General features: G+C 50.1%; 1 protein-coding gene and 1 non-coding gene across 4 annotated transcripts in view; both read right to left on the bottom strand.

The window, feature by feature from the left end:
* Positions 1 to 16,889, bottom strand: part of DNAJC5 (DnaJ heat shock protein family (Hsp40) member C5) — a 41,425-nt gene that overhangs the window by 13,252 nt on the left and 11,284 nt on the right. The window lies entirely within an intron of this gene.
* LOC112206602 (U1 spliceosomal RNA) lies at positions 14,099 to 14,263 on the bottom strand. The gene has a single exon (XR_002941015.1). It is a non-coding gene; the product is annotated as a U1 spliceosomal RNA (small nuclear RNA).

Here is a 16,889-nt window from a genome sequence, read left to right as displayed (position 1 = left end):
TGCCCGGGCTGGAGTGCAGTGGTCACATTTCAGCTCACTGCAACCTTGACCTCCTGGGCTCAGCTGATCCCCCCACCTCAGCCTCCTGAGTAGCTGGGACTACAGGTGCGCAATACCACGCCCAGCTATTTTTTAAAATTTTTATAGAGTCAGGATCTTGTTGGTCTCAAACTCCCAGACTCAAGCAATCCGCCTGCTACAGCCTCCCAAAGTGCCGGGATCACAGGTGTGAGCCACCCTACCCAGCCTAATTTTTTTTTTTTAGAAACAAGGTTTTTCTCTGTTGCCCAGGCTGGAGTGCAGTGGTGCGATCTTGGCTCACTGCAGCCTTGAAATCCTGGACTCAAGAGAGCCTCCCTTCTCAGCATCCCAAGCAGCTAAGACTACAGGAATGTGCCACCATGCCCAGCTAACTTTAAAATTTTCTATAGAGACACGGTCTGGCTTTGTTGCCCAGGCTGGTCTCAAGTGATCCTCCTGCCTCAGCCTCCCAAAGTGCCGGGATTATAGGTGCAAGCCACTGCTTGTCACCAAAATGTGACTTATTCTTTTTTTTTTTCTTTTTTGAGACAGAGTCTCACTCTGTTGCCCAGGCTGGAGTGCAGTGGTGCAATCTCAGCTCACTGCAACCTCCACCTTCCAGGCTCAAGCGATTCTCCTGCCGTAGCCTCCTGAATAGCTGGGACTACAGGCACGCACCACCATGCCTGGCTAATTTTTGTATTTTTAGTAGAGATTGGGTTTTGCCATGTTGGCTAGGCTGGTCTTGAACTCCTGACCTCAGGTGAGCCACCCGCCTCAGCCTCCCAAAGTGCTGGGGATTACAGGCGTGAGCCACCATGTCTGGCTAAAACCTAGATTTTTAGAAAGGAATGAAGACCACTGGAAATGGTAAATACCTAGGTAAAACACCATTTTTTGCTTTTTTGTTTGTTTGGAGACAGGGTCTTGCTCTGTCACCCAGGCTGGAATGCAGTGGTGTGATAAGGGATCATGGCAGCCTCAACCTCTCAGACTCAAGTGATCCTCCCAACACAGCCTCCTGAATAGGTGGGACTACAGGCGTGAGCCACCATGCCAGCTAAGTTTTTAGAAATTTTTTGCAGAGACGGGGTCTATGTTGCTCAGGCTGATCTTGAATTCCTTGGCTCAAGCGATCCTCCTGCCTTGGGTCATGGTCACCAAAGTGCCGAGATCACAGGAGCCAACCCTTTCTGATGTCTATTTCTTTTTTTTTTTTTTTTTGAGACAGAGTCTCACTCTGTCACCCAAACTGGATGGAGTGCAATGGTGCAATCTTGGCTCCATGCACCCTCCACCACCCAGGTTCAAGCGATTCTCCTGCCTCAGCCTGCCAAGTGGCTGGGATTACAGGCGCGCGCCACCACACCCAGCTAATTTTTTTGTATTTTTAGTACAGATGGGCTTCACCATGTTGGCCAGGATAGTCTTGAACTCCTGACCTCAGGTGACCCGCCCGCCTCGGCCTCTCGAAGTGCTGGGATTACAGGCGTGAGCCACCAACCTGGACTGCCTATTTTCTTGGGGTAATGAGTCCGGGAGTTTACCACCTGATGTTTGAAGTAGCACCTCACAACTTCATTCTTCCTAAACTTGGTTTAAATTTCAAGGGGGCCGGGAGTGGTGGCTCACGCCTGTAATTCCAGCACTTTGGGAGGCTGAGGTGGCTGAATCACCTGAGATCAAGAGTTTGAGACCAGCCTGGCCAACGTGGTGAAACCTCATCTCTACTAAAAATACAAAAATTAGCTGGGTGTGACGGTGTGCATCTGTCATCCCAGCTAGTTGGGAGGCTGAGGCAGGAGGATGGCTTGAACCCGGGAGGAGGAGGTTGCAGTGAGCTGAAATTGCACCACTGGACGTCAGCCTGGGTGACAGAGTGAGACCCTGTCTCCAAAAAAAAACTTTCAAGGGGATCCCATGTCAACAGAAAGGTTATAACACAGTTAAAGGAGAGGCCTGGTGTGCAGCCGCAGCTACACGAGCAGCACGTGCTGCAACCTGCTGCAAGTGACGAGCTGCCATCAGCGTTATTCGCAGTCTTCATTTCTGGAGGGCTAAGTTCCAACCTTCAGTCAGAACTCTTTTTTTTTTTTTTTTTTTTTGAGACAGAGTCTCCCTCTGTCGCCCAGGCTGGAGTGCAGTGGCGCGATCTCGGCTTGCTGCAAGCTCCGCCTCCCGGGTTCACGCCATTCTTCTGCCTCAGCCTCCTGAGTAGCTGGGACTACAGGCGCCCGCCACCACGCCCGGCTAATTTTTTGCAGTTTTAGTAGAGACGGGGTTTCACCGTGTTAGCCAGGATGGTCTTGATCACCACACCTCGTGATCCACCAGCCTCGGCCTCCCAAAGTGCTGGGATTACAGGTGTGAGCCACCAGGCCTGGCCTCAGTCAGAACTCTTTTAGTGACATCATTATCTTTAAAAAGCAAACAAGGTGGCCGGGCACGGTGGCTCAAGCTTGTAATCCCAAAACTTTGGGAGGCTGAGGAGGGTGGATCACCTGAGGTCAGGAGTTTGAGGCCAGCCTGACCAACATGGAGAAACCCCATCTCTACTAAAAATGCAAAATTAGCCCGGCGTGATGGCACATGCCTGTAATCCCACCTACTCAGGAGGCTGAGGTAGAAGAATCACTTGAACCCAGGAGGTGGAGTTTGCAGCGAGCTGAGACCGTGCCGTTGCACTCCAGTCTGCGCAACAAGAGTGAAACTCCGTCTCAAAACAAAACAAAACAAAAAAAAGCAAACAAGGCTTTGGGAGGCTGAGGCAGGTGGATTGCTTCTTGCGGCCAGGAGTTCGAGACCAGCCTGACCAACATGGAGAAACCCTGTCTCTACTAAAAATACAAAATTAACTGGGTGTGGTGGCACACACCTGTAATCCCAGCTACTCAGGAGGCTGAGGCAGGAGAATCGCTTGAACCCTCGAGGGGGAGGTTGCAGTGAGCCGAGATCTCACCACTGCACTCCAGCCTGGGTGACAGAGTCAGACTCAGTCTCAAAAATAAATAAATAAATAAAAATTAAAAATTAAAAGCAAACAAAAAGGGTCGTGTTTTACAAATCCAGCATATCCCAGTCCGTTCTGCTGGCAGCAGCCCCAGGGCCCGCACACATGCCTAGGCAGACAAGACCGCACACGTGCAGGGACGCTGAGCTTCTGAAATGGCGGGGACCCGTGTCCTCCCTCCCCACGCCAGGGCAGTCACTCTATGACCTCGGCTCCTTCACAGCCCTGGCTGTAGCCTGAGGCCCCCGCATGGCGAGCATCCCCACCAGACGTTGGCGGACGAGAGCCCTGCTGACGCCAGCCCCTTCCCCCACCACACCCACCACACTTCCCGGTCCGACGCAGGACTACCTGTTCCCGGGCAGACACAGAGCACAGAGTGCCGGGTCCCACGTCAGCCCCTGACGCACCTGCTGTCTCTTCAACACCGTGCCCTGCTCCCTGCTGGCTGGAGAGCCCTCACTCAGACCCCAGAGCCCTGAGCCTGCCCTTGGGAACCTCTCCTGCCACACAGCCGGGTACGTCCTCTTCCGTGGCGCTGTCCTGTGCGTCCTCTTCCGTGGCGCTGTCCTGGGCCCTGGGCACATGTGCACACAGCCGGGTGCATCCTCTCCCCGGACACGTCGGTGCCATCACAGCTCAGCATTCATTTGTTCAACAGTTACGATGCATCGATCACATGCCTCGCTCTGTTCTCAGAGCTGGGGACTCAGTGGTAACAAAATAAACCAAACAGGCAAAAATCTCCGCCTGCAGCAGCTTGCAGTTTAGCAGGTCCCTGCTCCTCAGAATGCAGCAGCTTGCAGTCTAGCAGGTCCCTGATCCTCAGAAGACTTAAAGATCTTCAGGGGTAAAAAAATAAAATAAAATACGTGTGTTCTTATTTCTGTACTTCCAGGTGCAATCTCAGTGTGTGCAGCAAACGTTTTATAAAACAGCTGCTGCTGAACTCAAACTACTGTTGGGGAAAAACTGTGGCCAACTTTGTAAGAACAGATATGAAAACATCTTAAAAGGAAGTCTATTTTTGTTCTGTTTTAAATATTTTACTATGTATTATGTGAAATACAGAAAGAAATATATGGAACTTATCAGCCAGGCGTGGTGGCTCACGCCTGTAATCCCAGCACTTTGGGAGGCCGAGGCGGGCGGGTCACAAGGTCAGGAGATCGAGACCATCCTGGCTAACACAGTGAAACCCCGTCTCTACAAAAATACAAAAACATTAGCCAGGCATGGTGGTGGGCGCCTGTAGTCCCAGCTACTCGGGAGGCTGAGGCGGAGAATGGTGTAAACCCGGGAGGTAGAGCTTGCCGTGAGCCGAGATTGCGCCACTGCACTCCAGCATGGGTGACAGAGTGAGACTCCGTCTCAAAAAAACAACAAAAAATATATGGAACATATAAATTATGACGCATAAACACCATGATCCCGTCTCTAATTTAAAAACTGGAAAATTATCAATAACTTGGAAGTTTCATTTTCCCCATATATACCTTAAATTCAATGCTATTCTCTTGCTTCTAAAAAATTACCTCATGTTTATCCCTAAACGCTATTTAGTTTTAATTTTTTGAGCTTAAAAATACGGCCTAGCACTGGATTTACTTTTCTGTAATCTGCTTTTTTTTCCCTTTGAGACAGGGTCTTGCTATGTTGCCCAGGCTGGCCTCAAACTCCCAGGCTGAAGTGATCTCCCACCTTCAGGCTCTGAGCAGCTGGGACTATAGGCACACAGCATCGTGCCTGGCTTGATCTGCTTCTGAAACGCCTATGTTCCTAAGATTCGTCTACACTGCAGATTGTAGCTACAATTCATTCATCTCCAGTGTGGTCACATTCTATTCTGTGAACAGACCACAACTGATCCATCCACTCTTGCACCGAAGGACATCTGGGCTGTTCTCAGCTTCTGTTACCAAGTTGCTTGGAACGTTCCTGAGCAGCAGGCGCGGTGGGTGGCGAAGGGCGGACAGCGTGAGGCTGATGCAGCTACCATGAGCAGCACAGACACTGGCAGCAGGAGTGGGCGACCGTCACAGCAACAAGCAACTGAGGCGTGAGAAGACAGGCAGTGCCCCCACTCCCTGGGAAATGCAAATTAAACCACAGAGCACTACTATGCACACACCTATCAAAACTGCTTAAAAAATAATCCCAGAACTTTGGGAGGCCAAGGTGGGCAGATGGCTTGAGGTCAGGAGTTCAAGACCAGCCTGGTCAACATGGTGAAACCCTGTCTCTGCCAAAAAATACAAAAATTACCTCGGTGTAATGGCGCATGCCTGTAGTCCCAGCTACTCAAGAGGCTGAGGCAGGAAAATCGCTTGAATCCGGGAGGCAGAGGTTGCAGTGAGCCGAGATCGCGCCACTGCACTCCAGCCTGGGCGACAGAGCAAGACTCCATCTCAAAAAATAATAATAATAATAAGGCTGGATGCAGTGGCTCATGCCTATAATCCCAGAACTTTGAGAGGCCAAGGTGGGCATGTCACTTGAGCTCAGGAGTTTGAGACCAGCCTGGACAACACAGCGAAACCCCATCTCTACAGAAAATACAAAAGTTCTGCATTTTTTGTATTGCACCTGCAGTCCCAGTTACTCGAGAGGCTGAGGCAAGAGAATCGCTTGAACCCAGGAGGCGGCGGCTGCAGTGAGCCAAGATCGCGCCGCTGTATTCCAGCCTGGGCAACAGAGTGAGACTCCATCTCGAAAAAAAGAAAAAAGCTAATTAAATTTTTAAAAAGTAATAGAAGCCAGGTGTTGTGGGAAGTCAGGGACCCTGAACAGAGGGACCGGCTGGAGCTGTGGCAAAGGAACATAAATTGTGAAGATTTCATGGACATTTACCAGTTTCCAAATAATACTTTCATAATTTCTTAAGCCTGTCTTACTTTAATCTCTTAATCCTGTTATCTTCATAAACTGAGGATGTATATCACCTCAGGGCCACTATAATTGTGTTAACTGTACAAACTGTAAAACGTGCGTTTGAACCATATGAAATCAGTACACCTTGAAAAAGAACAGAATAACCGCGATTTTCAGGGAACAAGGGAAGACAACCATAAGGTCTGACTGCCTGTGTGGTCGGGCAAAATATAGCCATATTTTTCTTCTTGCAGAGAGCCTATAAGCGGACGTGCAAGTAGGGAAGATATCACCAAATTCTTTTCCTAGCAAGAATTAATACTCCGGGAAAGGAATGCATTCCTGGGGGGAGGTCTACAGAAGGCCGCTCTGGGAGTGCCTGTCTTATGTGGTTGAGATAAGGACTGAAATACGCCCTGGTCTCCTGCAGTACCCTCAGGCTTACTAGGATTGGGAAACCCCACCCTGGTAAATTTTTGGTCAGACTGGTTCTCTGCTCTGGAACCCTGTTTTCTGTTAAGATGTTTATCAAGACAATACATGCACCGCTGAACACAGACCCTTATCAGGAGTTCCGCTTTTGCCCTTTGCCTTGTGATCTTTGTTCTCCTTTTTGCCCTTTGAAGCATGTGATCTTGTGACCTACTCCCTGTTCTTGCACCCCCTCCCCTTCTGAAATCCTTAATAAAACTTGCTTGTTTTGTGGCTCAGGCGGGCATCACGGTCCTACCGATATGTGATGTCACCCGGGAGGCCCAGCTGTAAAATTCCTCTCTTTGTACTCTTTCTCTTTATTTCTCAGCTGGCCGACACTTATGGAAAATAGAAAGAACCTACATTGAAATATTGGGGGTAGGTTCCGCCAATAACCAGGCATGATGGCTCATGCCCGTAATCCTAGCACTTTTGGAGGCTGAGGAATGCAGATTGCTTGAGGCCAGGAGTTTGAGACCAGCCTGACCAACACGGCAAAACCCCATCTCTACTAAAAATACAAAAATTAGCCAGGCATAATTAGCCAGGCATGGTGGCGCACGCCTGTAATCCCAGCTACTTGGAAGGCTGAGGCAGGAAAATCGCTTGAACCCAGGAGGCAGAGGTTGCAGTGAGCCGAGATCGCACCACTGCCCTCCAGTCTGAGTGACAAGGCGAGACTCTGCCTCAAAATATTAATAATAATGACATGGGTTTGTATTTTATGTTCTGTGATTTCCTTTACTAGCTAGTCACTTTTGTTGTAGTTTACAAAAATATCATCAGTCTGTGACACTGGAAATTTTAAAAACTTAAACCTTGTCCTTCAGCACAAACAGTCGAGGAAGAATTCTTCTGGTGTGTACCTAAGAGTGGAACTTCTGGGTGCCCAAGAACAGGCAGGCTCAGCCTGAGGAGGTGTGCCAACTGCTCTCCGAGGACTGCACCAGTGGCCACTGGAGCTTAGGGCTCTCTGCCATTCCTGCAGCCTCAACAATGACTGGTACGGCCAGGCTCCCCAGTGCTTGCCTGGCCTGATAAGGGTAGGCGTCTCCAGCCTACCTTCAAGGCCATTCTGTCTGTGGTGCCCAGTGGACATATCCAGGACACTGACCCTTCACTGGTTAAAAATGTTACAAGTATCTTCCAGTTCACAGTTCTTTTTTTACTTATGATGGTGTGTCTTTTGATGAGCACAAGCTTTTTTTTTTTTTTACCAATTGTAGTAAAAAACATATAACATCAAATTCAGCATCTGAACCATTCAAATGCCCCAGTGTTCACTACACGCCCATCGCTGAACAACAGCCCTCCTCCAAGTCACCTCTGAGGTCACGGAATATATTCCAGCTTTCTGAATCTCTCAATCTGTTTTCCCCCTTTTTTGTTCAAGAAATCCTTCCTGACCCTAAGGTGCTATTCTATCTTCTGACACTTGTCACCCACAGGAATCTGCTTCATCAGGAGTTGGCCTGGGCATGGCAGGAGATACAGACCAGCTCCTATCTGCCTGAGGCCCGCCCAGTGCCCCAGGTCCCAGGAGCATCCATGGAGCAGCCCGTCTCTCCCTGGGACCCACAGGTGCCTCTGGCTTACTGCAAACCTCCACACGGGAGGCCTATCGGGGCTCTCCATTTTGCTCCATTTTGAGCGTTCTTTATTTAAAAACCTCTGAAATTATCTGAGGCCATTTCCAAAACTTTTACAAAAGCTACACACTCTGGCCGGGCGTGGTGGCTCACACCTGTAATCCCAACATTTTGGTAGGCCGAGGAGGGCAGATCACCTGAGGTCAGGAGTTTGAGACCAGCCTGGGCAACACAGTGAAACCCCATCTCTGCTAAAAATACAGAAATTAGCAGGGCGTGGTGGCAGGTGCCTGTAATCCCAGCTACTCAGCAGGCTGAAGCAGAAGAATCGTTTGAACTCGGGAGGTGGAGGCTGCAGTGAGCCAAGATCACGCCACCACACTCCAGCCTGGGTGACAGAGCGAGACTCCATCTACAAAAAAAAAAAAAAAAGGCTGGGCACGGTGGTTCACGCCTGTAATCCCAGCACTTTGGGAGGCCGAGGTGGGTGGATCACGAGGTCAGGAGATCGAGACCATCCTGGGTAACATCGTGAAACCCCGTCTCTACAAAAAATACCAAAAAAAATTAGCCAGGTATGGTGGTAGGCGCCTGTAGTCCCAGCTACTCGGAAGACTGAGGCGGGAGAATCGCGTGAACCCAGGAGGGGGAGCTTGCAGTGAGCAGAGATCGCGCCACTACACTCCAGCCTGGGCAACAGAGCAAGACTCCGTCTCAAAAATGCTAAAAATTCTTTGGCATTTCTAACCACATCATAGATAATAGTACTTAAAATAATATTTCAACATAAGCATTCCATTATGAAGCCCAGAAGGGTTTTAACAGCAATTGCAAGGTAAACCCTGTGGGTCACAGCACCTCCACGGTTCTGAGTTCTGGGCTGTAAGGACTGAAGTCTGGGCGCCGCTTTCACCAAGAGACAGAAGCAGGCGTCAGGGCTGCTCTAAGGTACTCGGCCAACGGTGAGCGTCCCGGCTTCTCACTACTGCCTCGCTCTCTCCCCAGCCTCCTGTGGTCCCCTCAAGACGGTGGCTGGGCAGGTGGCCTCAAGAGACACTGCCTGAGGGGTGGGAGGATGGAGTGCTCAGAGAGAGACATTCCAGGCCACAAAGATCACACATCCTGCAATGGACGGTCTGAATATACAGATGCTAAGAAGGTGGCTGTTAGGGCCTGGCGCGGTGGCTCACGCCTGCAATCCCAGCACTTTGGGAGGCCAAGGTGGGCGGATCCCCTGAGGTCAGGAGTTTGAGACCAGGTGGTCAACATGGTGAAACCCTATCTGTACTAAAAATACAAAATTAGCCGGGTGTGGTGGTAGGTGCCCGCAATCCCTACTGTAAGCTACTTGGGAGGCTGAGGCAGGAGAATCACTTGAACCCAGGAGGTGGAGGTTGCAGTGAGCCAAGATGGCACCACTGCACTCCAGCTTGGGCAACAAAGAGACCCTGTCTCAACAATAAATAAAAAATAAAAATACAAAAATCAGCCAGGTATGGTAGTGCACGCCTATAGTCCCAGCTACTCAGAAGACTGAGGCAGGAGAATCACTTGAACCCAGGAGGCAGAGGCTGCAGTGAGCTGAGACCGCACCACTGCACTCCAGCCTGGGCAACAGAGCGAGACTCTGTCTCACTAAAAAAAAAAAAGAAAGAAAAAAAGAAGGCTGTTAGGAACCCTGGACCCTGGGGCAAGGGGAACAACTCTAGAAAGAACAGATGACGTCTGAGGAGAAGGGGGAGGAGAGGGAAGGAGACAACAGGTGCTGCGGACTGCTGGGGAGTGGGGCAAAGACAAGTCACCTAAGGATACAAAGGAAACACGGAGGAACTACCAAGAGCGACAGTCACACTGGGATGGGGAAGACACAGCAGGGGCTGGGTCAGCAAACAGGCATGACACAGCACAGGGAACTGCAAAGAAGGCACCAGCAAACACCTCTGGGAGAGACAGTGGAGACAGGGAGATGGAGACCGGGCAGGGAGAGACGGTGCAGACCGGGAGATGGAGACCGGGCAGGGAGAGACGGTGCAGACGGGGAGATGGAGACCGGGCAGGGAGAGACGGTGCGGACGGGGAGATGGAGCAGGAGAGGCAGTGCAGACAGGGAGATGGAGACGGGGCAGGGAACTACCTCTTTGCTCTAGATGCCCTTGGCTCATTCTATACAAAAAAAAAAAAATGCTAAAAATACAAATACGAAAAATAAAATACAACTGGCATTTCTTTTATCCTGCTGGGGAATCTTAATTTAAAATCTGTGATGAACCATGTAAAAACTGACTCCTGGCTGGGCATGGTGGCCAAACCTGTCATCCCAGCACTTTGGGAGGCCAAGGTGGCCGGATCACGAGGTCAGGAGATCAAAACCATCCTGGCCAACATGGTGAAACCCTGTCTCAACTAAAAAATACAAAAATTAGCTGGACGTGGTGGCAGGTGCCTATAGTCCCAGCTACTCGTGAGGCTGAGGCACAAGAATCGCTTGAACCCGGGAGGTGGAGGTTGCAGTGAGCTGAGATCGCGCCACTGCACTCCAGCCTGCAGCCTGGGCGACAGAGCAAGACTCCATCTCAAAAACAAACAAACAAACAAAAACCTGACTGCCAAAGGATACTCAGACAGGTAGGTCAGGCAAGGGAAGGACTGACAATCAGAGCATGCTAGGGACAGGGACTTGGAACACAGTTAAAAGGGTAAAAGCCCCACAGTTTGAATGTGTATTTCTGGATTTTTATTTGGAATAGATATTATCTATTCCAAAAAAAAACCAATTAACTCTGTAAATACATTTGAAGAAATTATAAACAAGAGTCAACAAAGCAAGCTAGAGAAAAGACGCTGTGTGCCACATCACAGGTGTCCCTCACCTTTACTCTTTTTTTTTTTTTTTTGGAGACCAATTCTCACTCTGTCGCCCAGGCTGGAGTGCAGTAGTGCACTTTCAGCTCACTGCAACCTCCGCCTCCCGGGTTCAAGCGATTCTCCTGCCTCAGCTTCCCGAGTAGCTGGGATCACAGGCATCTGCCGCCATGCCCAGATAATTTTTGTATTGTTAGCAGAGATGAGGTTTTGCTATATTGGCCAGGTTGGACTCAAACTCCCGGCCTCAAGTGATCCGCCCACCTCAGCCTCTCAAAGTGATGGGATTACAGATATGAGCCAGTGTGCTAGGCCTTTCCTCCTAACTTAAAATGAATTTCAAATGTAAAGACTTTCCAGCCAGCCATGGCAGTTCATGCCTGTAATCCCAACACTTTGGAAGGCTGAGGTGGGGAGACTGCTTGAGCCTAGAAGTTTGATCATTCTGGGCAACATGGTGAAACCCCATCTCTATTAAAAAAAAAATACAAAACCTCGCCAGGCGTGATGGTGCACACCTGTGGTCCCAGTTACTCAGGTGGTTGGGATGGGAGGATCACTCGAGCCCAGGAGGTCAAGGCTGCAGGGAGCCGAGATCGCGCCACCGCACTCCAGCCTGATTGACAGAGCAAGACCCTGTCTCAAAAAGAAAAAGAATTCCTAAAGTCCCTGGAAACACAGAAATCCCCAAAAGATTTCAGCTTTCCTCCTTAATTCTAAGAATAAAAAGCAACAGTGACGCTGAGCTTAACGCAACACGAGAACAGCAAGAGAAAATAAAACTGCTTCCACGACCATCACCAAGCATCCAAGTACGAGAGGAAGTGAATCTGAGCTGGAGCCATGGCAGCGCCCGGCCGAGCCAGGGAGGAGCAGACAGGCAGGGCAGCTGGCCCTTTTCACACAGTAACAAGCCCCATGCTCGCTCACACACAGAGTGCCACAGAAAACGAACGCCTGCCCTCGTGAGTCACAAAGTTAACGTCAAGAAGCAACAAGACCAGCGGCCACACCTGAGGAAGGATCAACTGCCTCAACCCATAGCTGCCACCCTGCCCAGAACCACGGTTTCCTGAAACTATAAAACCATTCCAAAGGTATGATTAGCTACAGAGAAACAAAACCAAACCCCACATGCTGAAGCCCTTTTAATTCACAGGCTCATCTACTGCCCCAGGTCCTAATAGAGCATTCAGTGAATGTTTGCTGCATTAATTTTATTGGTATTGACTTGGGTCTGGAAACCTAATAAAGATTTTTTTTTCTTATAAACTGATGCTTAGAATACAGTAATTCAAAAAGAAAAGCAGATCAGAAGTTGAACAAAATAACTCTAGATATACATTTGAATACAAAGAATTGAACAGGCCAGGCATGGTGGCTCAGGCCTGTAATCCCAGTACTTTGGGAGGCCAAGGCAGGCGGATCATGAGGTCAGGAGATCGAGACCAGCCTGGCCAACATGGTGAACCCCCGTCTCTACCAAAAATACAAAAATTAGCCGGGTGTGGTGGCGGGCACCTGTAGTCCCACCTACTTGGGAGGCTGAGGCAGGAGAATCGCTTGAACCTGGGAGGCAGAGGTTGCACTGAGCCGAGATCATACCATTGCACTCCAGCCTGGGCGACAGAGTCAGACTCTGTCTCAATTAAAAAAAAAAAAAAAATCAAACATTCTCAAAACCCTATTACTTGGAGAGCAGGTTATCCAACACGACACTCATGCCCTCCTGGGCATCGGGCACCCAAGTACCTCGGGCCTCACCCTCCCAGTCCCAAGCGCACATCACTTTTTTTTTTTCCGAGAGGGAGTCTCGCTCTGTTGCCCAGGCTGGAGTGCAGTGGCGCGATCTCCACTCACTGCAAGCTCTGCCTCCCAGGTTCACGCCATTCTCCTGCCTCAGCCTCCCGAGTAGCTGGGACTACAGGCACTCGCAACCATGCCCAGCTAATTTTTGTATTTTTAGTAGAGATGGGGTTTCACCATGTTAGCCAGGATGGTCTCCCATCTCCTGACCTTGTGATCCGCCCGCCCCTGCCTCCCAAAGTGCTGGGACCACAGGCGTGAGCCACCGCGCCCGGCCAGCGCACATCACTTTCGATGGTGCAAACAGCAGACAAAAAGTCCAGGTGACACCAATGAGGCCACAGGTTATGACACCTGGGTAGCGACTATTCAATCAAGGTTTGAACCTCTCCATACAAAGGGGGCCTAGAACAAGCAAGCACCCCCAGGAACAGAACGAGTCTGAAGACACGAGGGGTCTTCCGTTACCGCAGCGCTGCTGGTCAAATCACTCACGTCTGTGCAACGCTAGAGGAGAAAGCTCCTACAGCAGAATCGTTACTGCAACCAAAAATATTCCAGAAAACCTTAACACAGTCCCAAATATGAAAGACAAGTGTTCTTCATAAGATCAGTAACCACGAGGGCATGCTGCTTGCTGGTCTTCTACCCTCACAATACTAAATCCGCAGGATTCTGGTCCGGTGCACGCCCTGGCCCAGGCAGGCCTCTGCTGACCCCCGCAGGCTCTCCTGAGGATCCCCAGCCAGATGAGTCTGGACATACTTCCTATCACGGAAGAAAAGGCATAAAACCAGCAATCGATTCAGTAGAAATCTACTCTCATGGGGAAGAATTTTTTCTTTCTTTTTCTTCTTTCTTTCTTTGAGACGGAGTCTTGCTCTGTCGCCCAGGCTGGAGTGCAGTGGCACAATCTCGGCTCACTGCAGCCTCTGCCTCCCAGGCTCCAGTGATTCTCCTGCCTCAGCCTCCAGAGTAGCTGGGACTACGGCACGCATCACTGCTCCCGGCTAATTTTTTGTGGTTGTTGTTGTTGTTGTTGTTTTTGAGACGGAATCTCACTCTGTCGCCCAGGCTGCAGTGCAGTGGCGCCATCTCGGCTCACTGCAAGCTCCGCCTCCCGGGTTCACGCCATTCTCCTGCCTCAGCCTCCCGAGTAGCTGGGACTTACAGGCGCCCGCCACCACGCCCAGCTAATTTTTTTTTTTTTTTTTTTTGTATTTTTAGTAGAGACGGGGTTTCACTGTGTTAGCCAGGATGTCTCAATCTCCTGACCTCGGGATCCGCCCGCCTCGGCCTTCCAATTTTTGTATTTTTAGTAAAGATGGGGCTTCACCATGTTGGCCAGGCTGGTCTCAAACTCGTGACCTCAGGTGATCCACCCACCTCGGCTTCCCAAAATGCTGGGATGACAGGCATGAGCCACCACGCCCGACTGATTTTTGTATTTTTATTTTTTCGGGGGGGGGGGACAGTGCGAACACAGTCCCTCCACTACCACAAATTACGCAGTCGAGTTTCCCACATTTGGGGAAAACGCAGGGCTCAGCACATCCGGAGTGCAATGGCTAAGCCTTGCCCTGGGAAAACCACCTTCGCGATCATGGTATCTCCCCTGCCAGGTAAGTATGATTTTTGTATTTTTAATACAGATGGGGGGTTTCACCATGTTGGCCAGGCTGGTCTCGAACTCCAGACTTCAAGTGATCCGCCTGCCTCAGCCTCCCAAAGTGCTTGAATTACAGGCCTGAGCCACTGCGCCCAGCCTCTTTTCCTTTCTTTTTGAGATGGGGTCTCACTCTGTCACCCAGGCTGGGGTGCAATGGTGGGACCACAGCTCCCTATAGCCTGGAAATCCTGAGCTCAAGTTCTCCTCCCACTTCAAGCAGCTGGGACCACAGGCATGTGCCTGCACTGTGCCAGGCTAGAACTTTATCTGGATATAATAATCACAACATTCAAATCCTCAACTTCACATAACACATAAATTCATAAAAATACCTATGACCACAATCCTACTTGCAGTATCATATCTACTTAGTGACCTTTGCCCTGTTCATTCCGTGACCAATCAAACGGCACACCCACCCTGGCTGCGGCTCCACCCCACTGTACAGTGGACTGACAGGATGCTTCCACTGAGCAGACCACAGAGCAGAAGCTCAAGACACAGTGGATCTGCCACAGTTCATAAAATGCTACAGATGGCATCTGGGTATTTCCAGCACTTCCAGCGGGAACCTGCTCTGAAACGTTAACTGATGGAAACGGCCCTGACTTTCCCACACTCACCCCCTGGCCTAGGGCTGCTCTTAGAGAAATCCACCCTGGGGTGATGGCTGGCCACCACCTCCCATGCGTGGGGCTGTCCCTGGTGAAGCACATACATAGGGTTTCAGAGTGCCTCTGCAACTATGACGAAAGTCAAATGATTCCAGTGGGTCTAGTATGCAACCAAGTATAAGGTGCACCAATTTAACCCTGACAAGCCAACCGTAAAACATGCGAAATTTCAGGGCCAGGCGCGGTGGCTCACGCCTGTAATCCCAGCACTTCGGGAGGCCAAGGTGGGGGGATCACGAGCTCAGGAGTTCGAGACTAGCCTCACCAACCTGGTGAAACCCCGACTCTACTAAAAATACAAAAATTAGCCAGGCGTGATGGTGCACATGCCTGTAGTCCCAGCTACTGGGGAAGCTGAGACAGGAGAATCACTTGAAGCCGGGAGGCGGAGGATGCAATGAGCCGAGATTGCGCCACTGCACTCCAGCCTGTCGACAGAGCGAGACTCCGTCTCAAAACAAACAAAAAAACCCCTAAATTTCAGAGGTAGTTAAGTAGTAAAACACATGCATGCACCTCAAAATTGAGACAGTATGATCTGACAAAACTTGTGATATCTGCTGTGAGTTTTATCTACACAGCAGCTGCAGCTTAGGAAACACTCACCACGTGCCTGCCATCTACTGAACAGAGCCCTTCCTAAGAGGCCTGTGAGACGGGCCTGGTCAGGGGGTGGGAGGGTAGCTCTGGGGTCACCTGTCTGAGCTGCCATTGACAGGGACTCAGTGGCCAGGCAAGTTACTCAACACCTCCCCATGTCGATCTCCTCTTTATCGAATGGGCATTAAACAGTCCAGCAAGGTATGTCTGGGAGCTGGCTTGAATAAAGCGGTCAGACCCTATGCCAGGCACACAGTTAATGTTAGCTATTATGATGATGATCTGTGCTTTTCGGCTAAGAAGACTGAGACTCAGGAAGGTGGAGTAACCTATTTGCAGTCACCGTGCTAAGAATCAGCAGGGCTGTAACTGAAATCAAAGTCAGCCTCCCAAGCACCGTACGTCGTGACTGATTCTCAGCATCCATTTCACAAAAGGCAGTAATTCTTCTCTGTCCTGATCACAAATAACTTATTTTCCTGTACATCAAGCCTTTTCTGAATAAGGTACTATATGGACCACTGTCATTTATTTTATTTTATTTTACTTTAGAGACAGAGTCTCACTATATCACCCAGGTAGGAGTGCAGTGGCTCAATCACAACTCACGGCAGCCTTGACCTCCTGGACTCCTGCAATCCTCCGAAGTAGTTGGGACTACAGGTGTGCAACCACCACACTTGGATAATTTTTTATTTTTTGTAGAGGCAGGATCTCCCTAAGTTGCCCAGGCTAGGCAAACTCCTGAGCTCAAGTGAGCCTCCCACCTTAGACTCCCAATGTGCTGGGATTACAGGTGTGAGCAACGGCACCCAGGCCACTGTCATATTTTTATTAATTAATTAATTAATTTTTTTTGAGACGGAGTCTCGATCACTCACCCAGGCTGGAGTGCAGTGGTGCGATCTCGGCTCACTGCAAGCTCCACCTCCCAGGTTCACGCCATTCTCCTGCCTCAGCCTCCCGAGTAGCTGGGACTACATACAAGCGCCCACCATCACACCCGGCTTTTTTTGTATTTTTAGTAGAGATGGGGTTTCATCGTGTTAGCCAGGATGGTCTCGATCTCCTGACCTCATGATCTGCCCGTCTCGGCCTCCCAAAATGCTGGGATTACAGGCGTGAGCCAGCGTGCCCGGCTATTAATTTATTTATTAAGACAGAGTCTTTCTATTGCTCAGGCTGCAGTGCAGTGGAGCAATCTCGGCTCACTGCAACCTCCACCTCCTGGGTTCAAGCAATTGTCCTGCCTCAGCCTCCTGAGTAGCTGGAATTACAGGTGCCTGCACCACACCTGGCTAATTTTCATATTT

The sequence above is a fragment of the Pan troglodytes genome, chromosome 21, assembly GCF_028858775.2.
Source record: "Pan troglodytes isolate AG18354 chromosome 21, NHGRI_mPanTro3-v2.0_pri, whole genome shotgun sequence".
Classification (NCBI taxonomy): domain Eukaryota; kingdom Metazoa; phylum Chordata; class Mammalia; order Primates; family Hominidae; genus Pan; species Pan troglodytes.
The sequence above is the reverse complement of the archived record's forward strand: the minus strand, read 5'-3'. Positions and strand labels throughout refer to the sequence as shown.